This window comes from Haemaphysalis longicornis, unplaced genomic scaffold (assembly GCF_048455015.1).
Source record: "Haemaphysalis longicornis isolate Haplotype H1 unplaced genomic scaffold, Haemaphysalis longicornis Haplotype H1 scaffold_4, whole genome shotgun sequence".
Lineage (NCBI taxonomy): Eukaryota > Metazoa > Arthropoda > Arachnida > Ixodida > Ixodidae > Haemaphysalis > Haemaphysalis longicornis.
In genome coordinates, this window is record NW_027526361.1 from 89923359 (window position 1) to 89938650 (window position 15292).

Consider the following 15292-nt stretch of genomic DNA (forward strand, 5'->3'; position numbering starts at 1 on the left):
GAAATGTGTTTAAAGCGAAGCTTTCAATCTCTCACTGGGATCGTCTGTAGTCCACCTGAAGGTTGGACTACAGGCGACATCAGTGAGGGCAACCCCCGTGTGTTGGAGATATCGGCGCACGTTAGAGATCCCGAGGTGGTCAAAATTAATTCTGAGACCAGCATTACGTCGCCTCTCATCACCTCTGTATCGTCGGCGCGTTTGGATTTGTAAGTAGTTTGAATTTGGACAGGGGTGCATAGACGTACGAAATTGGATAGCCATGGAAGGCCAGTATCGGTAGAGCACAAGACAGCGCAATTGCTTCTGAGTTGGTTCGTTTGGTGCCGAACTTTATTTTGCAAAGCTTCGCGTTCCGCCATCGTTGCCGTTTAGACCTCTTGGTAATTAATCCTTTTTTTTTTCACTTCTCGCTTTGAGAGAACACATATTTGGCGTTGTTTTGTGACGTGAAAAAATATCTAATTTAAATTTATACCGAAGCTTTCATGGGTAGGGTTCCATAATTTTCTTTCTGTCCGGCAACAAATCTGTGGTGGCAAAAACGCCTTGCTTCAGAACCAACTTTAACGCGAATGCTCAGAAGAAAAAAGCTGTAACTCTCGTTTCACTAAAACTTTCTAAAAAAAAAAAACAGTTACATCACAATTGGCCGCTAATAAGACTGAATTAATGAATTAATTCGGAATTTCATTCGCTTCTAAGAATTTCATTGTAGTACCTAATTTATTGTAAGTACTCCATTTATCGTAAGTAAATGGAACACACGCACACGCACACCTGCACACACACACACACACACACACAATATATATATATATATAGCGAATGAGAATAGGAAAAGAGGGGCTCGTTGAATTAAGACAGAAATAAGGGTTGGCAGTCAAGAATGCCTCGGAAAGGAATGGGGAGAATGCGGTATGTCATTGAAACAGATAACGAATTTTGAAGGGCAGACAGAAAGTGGAGAAAAATGCCCGCCGGGTGGGATCCGAACCCACGACATCCAAAATACGCGTCTGGTGCGATGACCAATACGCTACCAGCTGGGCTGTTTACGCGCCACTTTCTCGGGTATTTATGTGAAGATGGTTCCTCTGCGCTTGGGGTTTGTTAGCCAGCGCCACTCGGACTATTCGGGTTGAAGGAGATCTTCTTTTTAATTCTTCACCCCGCCCGCGATCCCGCTCGACTTCACTGTTATTAAGTTTTGCCCCTCCTCCTGCTCCTTATTCAAACGTCTTCTTTGGACCGGCGGGGAAACATTTGTGCCAATATTAGGTGCAAAACAGCGCGCGTTCTTCGTAGAAAATGTGGTCAAGTGCTGGTCTGCTCTCGTTTTCGATCGTCGCCCTGCAAATGGTTTTCACATGTCTTTTGTGTATTTTGGAATACCTCTACTTGCAGGACGAAGTAATGACTACAGATTCTCGTTTCGTGGGGTCGCGCGTATTTCATCGTGGAGGGAAAGCCGCCTCATTCGTTGTAATTGCTTCTATTTGAAGGAGAATTCCCAGCGTATGTTACACCTGCGTGTCAGAGCATGTCATGCGTGTGAGTCAGTATAGACATCACGGGATCCGCAAACAAGCGGTTCTAAACGTAGAACATGGAAACGTGGGACCGTTAAGTAATTGCTCACGAATATTACACCACCATTATAGCGTACAATTACACCCGAAAAAAAAAACGACAGTTGACTTTTAGGATGGGGGAATTCAAGTGGAAGTTTTGAGACAAAGAATGGGCTAGGATCATTGTGAGACAGCAACGGCTAGGGGAACATGGGGAGGCATTCGTCCTGTACTATACACCAGCAGGCTGCTGATGATGATTAATTGGGCAATCACTCTGATTACGATGCTGCTCACGCTTTTGCTGCTGCTGCTGAGGATGATGAATTTTAGGTGCCAAGTCGTGGAGTGTTTGGAATCCAAAAATAGCATTTCTACTTGCACGCCTGCCAGCCGCCGATATGCGAGTTACGAAGCAGCCCCTGCAGGCGATCGATTGCGCCACCTCTTAAACGGGACATCGGAACGCACGTGCAGAGTAGGGGCGCGGGATATAGAGCGCCAGAAATGGCACTGGGGTTGAGAACAGGGACTGGAAAAGAGGAAATATGATCAGGCACTACTCTCTCCGAGGGCGACTAGCACCGCACCACAAGTGTTTTCAAGTGTTTTGCTGCTGCGCCCGCGCAACACAAACCTGCGCTTCGAAAAGGTTTGTGGTTTTCAGACGCGCAGTGTGTGCGTGGGGAAGAGAGAGGCACGCAGCGTGAAGGAATCTTGCTGCCAACGCTTCGTGTAGAATCTCGGTCGAAGGCACGTGAGGCCCTCCGCCAGGAAAACCCTGCGCGTGCCCTTCGTGCGGGCTGTTGTCACGGCAGCCTTCCATTCGCTCTCACTGGGATCGCCCCGGTGTTTTCCCGCCTCTCACTGAGTCACGAGGCGGCCGTATGCGTCAACACCGGCAATAATCACTGCTCCATTCCGCTTTTTCCTTACACAAGAATATTTCTTCGGCTAATGACTCAAGCAGGCAGAAGTGGTGGTATTACTCTTTCAATTTTGGTTGTTAGACAAGCGTTAGCCTAGCGCACGTTCGCCAAGTTATTCCACGTAAGGTTCTGTGCAATTTTTTTAGACCCACCGCGGCGGCTCAGTGGCTAGGGCGTTGTGCTGCTGAGCCCAACGCGGGTTCGATTCCCGGCCGCGGCAACGGCTTTTCTGATGGAGCTGAAAAGCAAAAACGCCCGTGTGTACGAGATCTCGGCGCACGTTAGAGATCCGAAGGTGGTAAAAATTAACCCGGAGCCCTCCACTACGTCCCGCCTCATCGCCTGTGTAGGTCGGCGCGTAAAACGTCAAAATAAATAAATAAATAAATAAATAAATAAATAAATAAATAAATAAATAAATAAATAAATAAATAAATAAGTCAATAAATCAGCGAATAAATAAATCAATAAGTAAATCAATTAAGCAATCAATAAATCAATCAATAAATAATAAACAAATCAATAAATCAAATAATCAGATTAATCAATCAATTTTTTCGACTTGCAAGAGTGAAACGTGTAAATTTTATGCAGACAATCAAAGTCTACGTTCACAAATATTAGTTAGGCTGGACTAAAGCTTTCGCGTACTTTGAGCGAATAAAGTCGCATGAAACAAAGCCAAACTTTCCGGTAACGGCGGTTGGCTTAAGGTACGCGCACAAGGATATGTTATGTAACACGGATTGAAGGTGGGGCAGTTAGTACAAAACTCAATTACCGTAAACACCCTCGTATAATACGAGGTGTAGTTCGGGGACATCAAAATCAGAAAAAAAGTTTTCATCCGCATATAATACGAGGTAAAGAGCACAGAAAACATTTATTTGCACTGCAGTTACCCTTCAGTCATTGTCAGTTTTTGCTGGCACTGTCTCCCGACGTCCATTCAGTCATCGTCAGGTTCGCTGCCGCTGTCTCCTGAAGTCGCCTTGTTGGAAATGTCTTCCCACAGAAAGTGGTCCTCAGCGCCATCAAGGGCGTTCTAGATGCCGCATTTCTTAAAAGAGCGACTGACGAGCTCCTCTGGGATGCTGGCCTACGCATCCGCAATCCAGCCACAAAGCACCGCTGGAGAAGCGGGCGTCAGCCATCCGGTAGCGGTCACTTACGGGTCTCCTGACCTCATCCACTCCTCGTAGCAGGACCTGATGCCGTCTTTGAAAGGCTTGTTAATGCAAACGTCTAGCGGTTGCAGCTGGGATGTCATTCCTCCTGGAATGACAATGAGTTCGATGCGGGGTTCGCGCAACAACTTCTTCACGGAATCGGCCAGGTGGCAGCGAAAGGCGTCCAACACGAGCACTGACGGGAACCCCCAACAGTGCTCCAGGCCGCCGACACCACACAGACTTTATCCAGTCAAGCACCAGTTGCTTTTATCCACCCGCGAATGATGCCTTCGGTGACGCCGAACTGCCGTCCTGCGGCGCAATTCCTGATGGTTTCGGCACATAAAATAACTTTTCTTTTAATTGCTGCTGAATACTGCCTTCGTGCACCCGACATCGTGGTAGACTTGCGGTGAACGTGCCGATCCTTTGCGTGGTCAAAACAATCCAAATGGCGCCGGCTGAGAGAAGCAGCAGCCAGCTAACGCCACCGCAAGATGGCCCACACTCCGCTGAAACCGAAACGGAAAGTGCAAATTTTCGGCTGAAAACTTTGGGATCCACATATAATACGAGGCACAAATTTTACATAGTAAAATTTGAAAAAAAAAAGTCGTATTATACGCGGCTTTTTACGGTACATAAAAGCGCGGGAAAAGAGACTACAGAAAAGGGACACAGACACGGTGCTGTCAACAACTGAGTTTATTGTCACTGAATGGACAATAAATAGGAAGAAAGAAAAAGAAAACATGTGATATCTGTCTTTAGGAAAGAAAAGAAAAAAAAACAGCAAAAGACAAGAAAAGTGTCGCCGTGTTTGTGTGCCCTTTCGGTAGCCCCGTCTCCCGCGCTGTATTGTAACTCAGATACATTATGTGTTATAACTTCTTTTAACAAAAGATGCGGCTGGTTTGTCCATGAACAGGAAAAGTCATAAATAATTACTGGCGTTAGTAGACGCGGACGCGGAGCCGGTGGCAAAACATCCCGCGACAGAAGAGCATGCGTCAAGGCGACACAGACTATAGCACAGATGTCGAAGCAGCACAGCGACAAATCAGCATTCGCCAAAATGGAGCGGGATGGTCAGCGCAGCAACAAAAGAGTTCAACGTCCAGAGTGCGAGGTTACCCAAGGAGTCCGTAAAATGCCTCAAGGTGAAAGTATCAGCGTCCGATTTAACACCTGAGACGCTTTGCTTCCGCCCCGCGTTCCCGGAGGGCTTCGTCCTCCTGCCGCTTGACATGGTTTTCTTCGCGATCCGCTTCAGCCTTACGCTTTCCAATGGCTTCGATCTGTCTCCTTCACGTTGCCCGTTGCTCGCCCGTGCCACCATGCATTGGAAGAGTTGACGACGACGGTGATTTTGTTGCCGGCCTCTTGGCTTGCTTGGCCGCGTTCTTCCGTTCCCCTGTTGGATCTGCGGTGTACTGTCGTGGACGGCCACCTTTCGCTAAATACTGCTGAGTTTGAAAACCTGCTATGGAGCGCTTAAACAGATGTGGTCCCGCAGCCGCTTCGCAGTTACAGACTCGACGCCCACACCAACGTTCTCGCTTAATGGGTAAATAAGTGCTCTCGTATTAAAACTGCGCCACGTAAAAACAGCGAGGGCTTGTGATACCTTTAAGACTGCTCTTGTGTGCATTCTAGCTCCTAAGGCAACTTTTTCGCCTTTACGAAATTCTTTTAATGTGCGAACATTATAGGACTCAGGAGTCCAAAAATGTAGCGTTGACTGTGCAGAGCAGATGGTACCGAAAAGCCTCGCGAAGCACAGTGCGGGGGAGAACACGTGACGGCACAAGGGGGAGAAGAGGTAAGCCGGTCACAGAGAACGCTCATTCTGTAGAAGCTAGCAGGGGCGTGAAGCGGAGGCTACTGCGTATAATTATATAATGATAGACCAAATAAACAAACGAAAGAAATCTTCATACCTATTAAGTATGCTTGGGTACCGCCAGGATAATCCGTATTGTTTTATCATTCAAAGCATGCGCGTGAGCTTTCTTGACTATTCCAAGAAATTGTTTCGTATACCGCCGTTATTCATATCTTTCTAATAGAAAGTGAGAGATCTTGTCACTGTCTGAGAGTTCCACTTTTAAATGCACCTGCCACTCCTGCATGTGTTACAAGTTGTAGAGCGAAAATGAAAGATGGGCGCCCTTGTACACTTTTTTTTTAAATTTCTGCTGGTTTGGAAATGTTCTCTCAAAGTCTTACAAACACGGCAGATTGAGTTTCATGTTCATAAATTGATCCTGGTAATGGCTGGAAGTCTCAATAAGTTTCTCCCTGGAGATTAGAGTCAGTTGGCTGCACATAGCACAAAGTGTTTCTAATCTCTCCTTGTCGATCATAGAGCATTGCGTGAAGGCAGTACAGTTCAGTGACGTAGTACTCTGACTCCGGCAAAGTTGCGGCTTGTGTCAACAGTTTGGTTGTCGAACCAATTCACGCCGAAAAGACGAACAAACGAAAACGAGGAAGAAAGGCAAACACAATGTAGCAGTAGAAGAGCCTATCGAAAAAACTCGCGGTAAAAGACACAGAATTCAAAGCGAAAAAAAAAAAAAACATGCAACTACGATGTAGCAACAAAGAAGTCGTTCATCAGTACCGCCAGGCTTCTGACTTCAAAGCACGTAAGCATACTTGAGTGCCGCGAGGTACTTTCCGTTGTTAATTTATAGTGATATTCCGCCGTAATTTATGTTTATGTTTAACAATTTGAGAGCGCAATATTACGATCATAGATTATATTATCATCGTGATACTCTACGTATTGCCGAATTAAACAACACCGGTTCAATTAAACACCCCGTGGGGTGCTGCCCAACCCAGACGATATGTACCAGGTGTCAGTCCCGCAGGTGGCTTTGCAAACAGAATCATTCGTAGGCGATGGATGCTTAGAATCGAGTTTTGAGCGAGTTGGCTGGCGGAAGTATCAGCCTTTTCAGGAAGGAAAACGTGCCACCCAAAGAGGCCAAAAGGGGCGCGGCCGGTGTTTACCATGCTTGGCTTTTCGCCAACCCCGCAGCCTCATCTTGCATGCAGGCCATGCAGGGGTGTTTATTGGGCTACTTTGTTTTTCACGATAGACGCGACAAAACGCATGGCGCTAATGCGCGGACACGCATGACACTCGCAGACTGATCTGTGCCCACGTTCTCCGTACCGGAACGCCACGCGCTTCATTGCGTTGACGGCGAAGACCGTATTGGAGTCGTTTCCTCATGCGCAGACACTACTAGAATCTGTTATTTTTGTATTTTGCTGCTTAATTTCCTTAAAAGTTCAGAAAATATTTGGCGAAGCATGTTTCCTTGCAGTGTTTTTTAACATCGGAGCTGTTTAAGCTCGAGCTTAGTTCGGTGGTTCTAGCAAAACAAAAAGCATACCAAGAATAAAAACTGCGCCGCCTGTAGAAGGTGCATCACCAAAGATGGGGTATTATAACAGAAGGCCGCTTTCGCGCCCGCTCGAGGGTGAGTACATGGGGCATATGTAGGATTGTTCGTTTTCGGGCAAAACCCGATTTCTCCCCTGATGCGCCTTTTCAAAATAGTGATCTGCACAATCGTGCGCTGACGGTCCGCCGTTCTTAACCGGTACTTTCTTAACCGGAAGAAAGCCCTACAGACACAGCTTTCGAACTCATGACTCTACCGCTCGCTACTGCACGCTGACAAATGCGGAATTGACGCTGTTGTACTTAGTTATTGAAGCTGTGATGCCGAGTGTACGTTCTCCAGGCTGAGTTCAACGATCCAGTTCAACGATCAGACAAGTCTCGAATGGAGGCCGACATACTCAGTGGGTCCGGCGGACCAATGGCACATCATGTGGGACTGTGCCAGGTTCCCGAATGAAGCTACCTCCAGGACATACCCGCCCGAACTTCAAAGTGCAGTGCAGTGTACAGACAGGGACACTCAACTATGGGCCGTCCAGCAGGCCCGGGGTGCGCTCGAAAAGCACAAGCCTCACGACCCGCCACTAACGGGCCAAACTGGGGCATTGCAGAGTAGGGCATAACCCCGGGTCGACGCTTGGCCAACGTCACGACGCTTTAAACCGTCGGTTGCCGGCATTTAATAAAGTTACTCCTATCCTATCCTAAGGACGTGTAAATTACCGATGACCAGCTTTTCGTACGTGAAATGTTTTATTTCTAAGAGGTTATCAACGATTTTTACTGTCATCATTGCTGATTCAATTCAATGCCAAATTTCAGAAGAAGAAAAGCAAGCAGAAGAAAACCCCAGCTTGAAACAAGTATACCGATCTTAACACGCGATAGTTAAGGAGCTCGTAATACCTTCTGATAAAATAAACCGGGTGTATTACTTAGTACTTCTTTAGATTTAATTCGAAAGACTCCGAATTTCGGATTGATCTTACAAAAAAAAAAAAACGATTTCTCCCCGATTTCCAGAATGAAAAATCGCAGCCGACTGTTACCCCCCAATTGTAAAAAAATATAAAACCTGCAAATCAACACCCCAGGCATATACTTATCCGCTCCCATCACTAACCACTTTAAAGGTGACAGTTTTTTTGGGCTACAAAAACTCAATGAAAAATCTGTAAAAATTCAGAGAATTGTCTACTAATGCATAGCATTCTTATTTTGCGTCTAGAGTGTGAGTTCTTCACAGCCAAATATAGCTGAGTACCGAAAGACGTTGGATTATCTTATTCTGTTTAAGTTTCCTTCTTTTTATTTTCTCCAATGATGTAAACTTATATCATTATAGCGATAAAGTGCATCCACATGGCTAAATATGTTTTTTTTAAAGATCTAAGGCGTTCTGCATAGTTGGTTTCATTTACGGTATTTTCAGTGCGCAGCACTCTCGCGCCCGCTACTCTAGTTTCATGGCGGCGTTTTCCTCGTTACCGAGCGAACGAATGAAGAACCGAAGACAGAAAGAAAACACAGGAGTGTGGCGAAAGTGTTAAGAGGAGGGCGGTATGCCGAAGCGGTGCGAGACGCTGTTCGGTGGCGACGCATGGCAAAAGTGTGAGGTGGAGGCAGTGAGACATGCCGGATGATGGCGACGCGCTGCTGTATGACGCCATAACTGCGGGGGCCGCCTTGCGCTTAGCGATGACGCGTCCACTTCCTGCGACGCCGTTCACGGTCCCTTCCCGAGACGCAGAATGCAATCATTTACTGAGACGCAGTTCGCGCCGCCGACGCAGAGGTTTACCATCGCTGACATTTGCGCGGAAGGTTCAAACACGACCTACAACAACGTGCTTGGCGCCGGCGACGGGCTGCGAGGTAGCGGCAGAGTAGCACGCACCGCCGTGCGTTCGCTGATCCCACGATCAGTTCCCGAGACGCAGCAGCTGTGTAGCGTAGCCGAGAGGACTGCATTCCATTTAGTATTCGGCGCGCCTCATCACCTGTCTAGCGTTGGCGCGTCAAACCTCATAATCAATCAATCAATACTTTCGTTTACTCTTCGCTTTTGGGTCAGATGCCTAAGATGCATATTTTTGAACTTGTCAGATCATTTTTGTGGAAATGTTTTTATATTTTGTTGTTTTTTGGGGTTCTCAAAAATGTGTTCCACCAATTGTCTTACGCTATTGTAACTATTAAAGGTGTTACTTCAGCAAAATCTGCATTTTCTTGTAAATGCGGGGCATTACGCTGTCCTTGCTAGGGGGGTATTTGGCGTACATTGCTACGCATTAAAACTGGCACACCTTGCACTAGTGGTGCCGGGCTGGAGAAACACCGGAGCCAGGGCTCCTGTCTTGCTTCTTCCCCCATGGGATCTGCTGTCCGCGTGGGGGACCGACCGGAACGGCCTTGTAAAATTCGGCGTACCTTGGCCTCACCCCTCAACACTTTTCCTAGCCTAGCAAGAACATCTCAAAAACTATCAAATCCTCGCTAAACCTGAAGGAGCTAGGTCGACCCCCAGCTCCACTGTTTCTTCTGCCTTGCAGCGCTACTGCAAGGTGCACCCATTTTTTTCAATTACTATCTGCTATTTTGTCGTCACTAGCCAAGTAAATAGTTAAGACGGAGCGATACAGAATTTTCTGATTTCTTTTCAAATTTTTTAGAGAGGCGCATCAATGCCAGGGGTGGATCCAGGTTTTTCTCATGGCAGGTCAGCCTCTATCAGTGGTGATGATGATGATGATGATAGGGGTGATGAGGAGGGCAAGGATAGTTGATTTTTTTATTTACCGAAATACCGGAAAATTAAAAATAGAAGAAATAAAAAAAATCATGAGCTAGATTTTTCTACGACCTCAGTGGTCATCTACTTGGGGGTACCGATTTAAAAACTAAGGGAAGGGGGGTCAGGACATTCGTACCCAACCCCTCTGGATCCACCAGTGGTCAAGGCTGATTCGACAGGCCTTCTTGATGGCTCAGTGGGTATTGTGTTTACCTGGTGAGCACGACGACGAAAATTCAATTCCTGACCATGCCGTTTTTTTTTTTTTGATGGGGTGGCGAAAGGAAAAAAAAAGCAAAGCCTACCCGTGTCTATGTCAGATTTCGGCACGCGGCAAAGTTCCCTCTGTGGTACAAACTACTCCGTAGCCTCCCACTACGTTGCGACTACGCTAGCATTATGAATCCCTCTTTCACTCGAGACTCCAGTGGAGAAAATCCTTGAAATCGATTTTTGCATGTACAATCATTGCGGTATCCCACGCTCAGCCGTGTGAAGGGAACACAGGTAGTGGAGGACAGACTCAGGATACGGCCAGTAGCCGTGGCGTAGCTTCGGTACGCAAAATTGGCCAACTTATTGACCGTTACACAGACATGCTTACTGGCGTTCAAAAGCTTATCAAGAGCCAGCGCACCGCTTCTCTCCTGCGCAAGTTTCGCGATTGTTTTGCTTCGTTTATATTGTCGCTAGCTTGTCTTTATACTCGCATTCTTTCGCTGTTTTACGCTCTTGTGTGTTGCATTCAACTATGCTTTTGTTGCGGTGATCAGAGTAGCGCAATACCAGAGTCCTTCAATGCTTTACTGGTCACGAAACTGCTCCGTAACTCAATGGGAGAACTTCATATGCTGCCTTTGGCCGCCGCGCGGTAGCGCCACCCTCTCGCTGAGGTCACTCATCGGGCGGCGTTGCGCTGGCTCGAACGGCGGAGCCGCGGCTAGTTGTGTTTGTTTTGTGCGGGAAAAAATATAACGTGCATCTCGCGCTCTTGTGATGCGACTTAAGTAGTGCAACGACGATGCCTAACATATGTGTTGGGTCCCGGGATGCCGTTCCTTGTACAACGATACCACAGAAAATGTTTCCTTGTTCTGTTGACCGAGCGACGGGGAGCTGAGAGAGAAATGGAGGCACGCCATTCCAAGGCAAGAAATGGGAGATTTCAGCTTCGATTATAAGTGTGTGACAGTGCGTGGAAATGCACTGTGTCTGAGAATGGAAAAAGCAATGTACCCTTTTGAGAACATCGTGGACCTAGATTTGTACAAGGCTAACTTAAAGCCTGTTTTTTTGTCATATCAGTCAGGTTGTAGAGGTGCTTCATTACCTGTTTGCAAACTTGTATTACCTTGCGCTCAGGCTCGCGTGTAAAAAAGTTTCGGGACGTCCCTGTGCTTTTACTTTTCATATTTCCGCGAATTATCCCTTGGGGTTCGTCTTGTTTGTTTTGTAACCTCGCATGGCCGATTCCAGTTTCTTATCTGGCGTTTCAACCGGAGCGCCCGTTTGCTCTTTTTGTCGTACGACCCGTCGGGCAATATCGTTTGATATGAAAAGAGTGCCACCTTGTCGCCAACTTGATTTTTTGTTTCTTCGACATTGTTCTGGATCCCATTTCCATGGATCTGAAATAATTAACCTTCCGAGAGTAATGTATGCATAGCAAACGCCGCGCAACTCACTTCATTGACGTTCATCTGTACACGTCACACTGCGGACTGCTTCTTCGACGTTTGTGTTTCATTCTAGTCTTCTGTATAGCAGGAGCTCGCTAGCTCGCTGCGTTCAGAAACGCTTTGCATTGTTCTTGGCTACGTGGCAATATTCTGTTTCCTCCGTGTGCTCCACATCGCAGCGCGAAAAAATAAATTTTTGTACGCTGGACCACGCTCTTTTGTCTCCCTTTGTAAAATGGAATTTTGGTTGCGTGTGATAAAATCAGTTTTATTGTTCTTTTTTCGCTTCCTGTTTTTGCTAGGATTGCAAAGCGTGGAAGCGGAAAGACACATGGTGCAACATATATCTCTTCGTGTTTTGATCCTTCGCGTTTCTGCAGCGCTTTTAGATGTTCTCAAGTATGTACCCACTCATTGAAACGACAATACTGTTGGGCTATCTCTTTTAGTGTTCTGTGCATTCCAGAGCAATCAACGGATTCATTAAGCGTAGTTTAAACGACGCGTACTTGGTTTCTTTCAGTTTTTTTAGTGTATTATCGATAGGCCCGCAGCAGTCCGTAATTACGCAGCTACCGTATGTGTGGTATTTACAACTTTTGCTTTAAGAAAAGAAGAAATAGAGATTTAAAAACCCGAAAACACGACGGCGCAGCGCTTGTGCCAGAGCACGCAAAAGCCGTTGCCGTTCGCGGCGCAAGTCTACGGTAATTTACATAGAAAAATAAAACCCCATTGAAGGCAGGTGATGACTGGACTATTCATTCCTAATTACTACAAAAAAAAATACACTTAATCAGCGCGCAGACACCAAAAGCAGCGAGCGTTTGCATGCCAACAGCAGGCCAAACGCCGCGAAAGCGGCGGCTGGATGACCTTCGTGCGGCGGTGGCGCCTGTAGTGGCGCGCGCGGTCCCTATATGAAACGAGCGCCGAAGTTTCGTGACCAGTAAAGCATTGAAGGACTCTGGCAATACCTTCGAAACCAATACCAGTCCTGCCCACAGAGTTGATCGCGAAGAAATAGGCACGGTCGTGAAAGACAAGACACAAGGGCGTTTGTCTTTTCATGTCCCTGACTATTTATTCGTGATCAACTCTACGTAGTATGGTGTACCAAACAACGCCAATAAATAAAATCTTCCCGAAGTAACATGTGAAACATAATACTACAAGCCGCTCAGCGTATCACTATAACGCGTTTACCCTGTTTACAATGGGTCCAAAGCTATCATAGTCCTAAATAAGTAGAGCAGTAAAATATCTATAAGGAAGGGTGACAGACAAAGAGATACAATCTCTGCAATGTTATTTTCAGCATCTTTACACGAGGTATTCAGAACGTAGGATTGGGAACAGGTGGGCGTAAGGGTTAATGTAGAATACCTTAGTAACCTTAGATTGGGTGATGACGTTGCTTGATAAATAACTGGGGGGACGAATTGCAAAGCATGATTACCGCACTGTACAAGCAAAGCAGAATCGTGGGCCTGAAATTGAATATGTGGAAAAATAAGGTAATGCTTAATAACATCGGGAGAGCATAGCAGTTTGTGATAGGTGGCGAGTAAGTGGAAGGAGTAAGCGAATATATGTACTTAGGCCAAGTAGTTACCCTGGATCCCAACCGTGAGGCAGAGGTAATCAGAAGGATAAGAAAGGGGCGGAGTTCATTCGGCAGGCATTCTCAGATAATGAATGGCAGCCTATCATTGTCCCATAAGAGGAAAGTTTATAACAGCTGCATCTTACCGGTACTCAACTACGAGGCAGAAATTTGGAGGCTCAATGAAAGGGTTCAACTTAAATTGAGGACTACTCAGCGAAGAGATCGGAGTGGGTCATGGAACAAACACGTGTTAGGGACATATTAGGGGAAATTAAAAAGAAGAATTGGGTGTGGGAAGGGCATGTAATGCGAAGGCAATGCCACCGCTGGTCATTAAGGGTAACAGAGTGAATCCCTAGAGAAGGCAAGCGGGACAGAGGGCGCAGAAAGCTAGGTGGACAAATGAGATCAAGAAGTTTGGGGGATAAATTGGTGGCAGTTAGCAAAGGACGTGGATAAGTGGAGATCTATGGAAGAGGTCTTTGCCCTGAAGTGGGCGTAGACAGGCTGGTGATTAGGATTATGATGGTGATGGTGGTGGTGGTGATGATGATGAAGAATAGGAACCGATGTTTCTCTCTAGTATTACCTAATCAGCTACTTGCGGGGTGCATACTATTCAATTAGCTTCCTTATTACAAGACTGCCTGCTGGTGCGCGTGAACAAGGGTAATACATTCGCACCGTGGGAAAAGCTGTGGCAGGCTTACGCGACACACGAACGAACCTATTAATTGGGGATGGTCCTAACTGGGCGTACACGTGTGGGCACCTGACAGCAGCCCAAACAATGGCTCTCAAAACCGGAACCCGAGAGGTGACCCGTTGGACATCGTCCTAGCCCTCTGTGAATTTACGGAAAGGGGGGGGGGGGGTCATAGTACATGTCCAGTACTACCTATATCACACTTGAGCATTGTGCAATGTTGCCATTACCCGTTCGACAATGTATATATACAATACTACGTACAGCCTACCAGTGGTGCTGCGGTGAAACATTAGTTACCGCTTGTAGTCGAAGGCGACGTGCTCCAGCAGTGACAATTTAGCGAACTTTACTCGGTGTGTTTAACCAATCAATCATTAGTTATTTGTGTCTCTTCACACCATAATGCAAATTCTGTCGATGGGCAATATGCAGCTGTGTTAAGGTGTACCGAAGAGATGGGCGTGGAAATGTCATGTGAGGGTGATTGATTGTGGGATTTAAAGCGCCGAACCTACAGATGGTCAGAGAAAGTTGGCTTCCCTTCAGGGCGTATGGGCGCACAACGGCATCCGCGAGGACAGTAAAGCTTCGCTTTAAAAGCCGTGGAGAGTCATTAGCGGAAATTACCAAGGGGCCGTTGATATGAGCGGCCGGGTTAAAACCGGTTAGAAACGTCACTGCACTCCGTTTGGTATGAGGTCGTGTCTACACAATCGTGTCGCACACATAGGACGGTTGGCACAAGTGCACAGCGGTTGCCTGACGTATACGAGCGCGGTCCGTATCGATGTGCAGATCCTACAGTAGCACAGCGTTTTCCGGTGCGATGAGAATGGTTTAGACATCACATCGCCACTAATACAACCTCGATGTTAACAGTACATAAATTAAGAGAACTTCGTCCCGTCACAATAGAACCAAAATCGATGGGGCTCGTGAGCTGCTAGAATATCGTCACATGAGGCGCCTGGAAGTTGGACGAACTTTTTTTTCCTTAAAAGAGCTAATTAGAATGCGGGACTGAGTAAAGTGGAGGTGCTGGTATCGGTCCTACTCGGGTATTTCTAAAAGCGCTCTGTGTGTCTCTAAACTTAAGGAAGCAGACAACCACGTTAGGTCAAACTTTCGGTTGTTTCGAACAGTGCGCACGCAGTTGTTTAGCTTTACAAAGTGACAAAGTAAAAAAAATTGCCTGCTTAACTCGAAACGCTTTCGAGGCCAAATTGCTTAACCCGAGATTTCGCACTGTCCATCTAACAGCTTGTTGCCAATTCCGGTCGCATGGGGCAGCCGCGCCTTCCGCGAAATTAATTTACGCAGAGGGAGGAGTGAGAGTGTAAAAAAGTAAAGGAATAAAAATGGCATACTTTCATTCAACGTGAGGCGCCTGACGTTTCGTTGC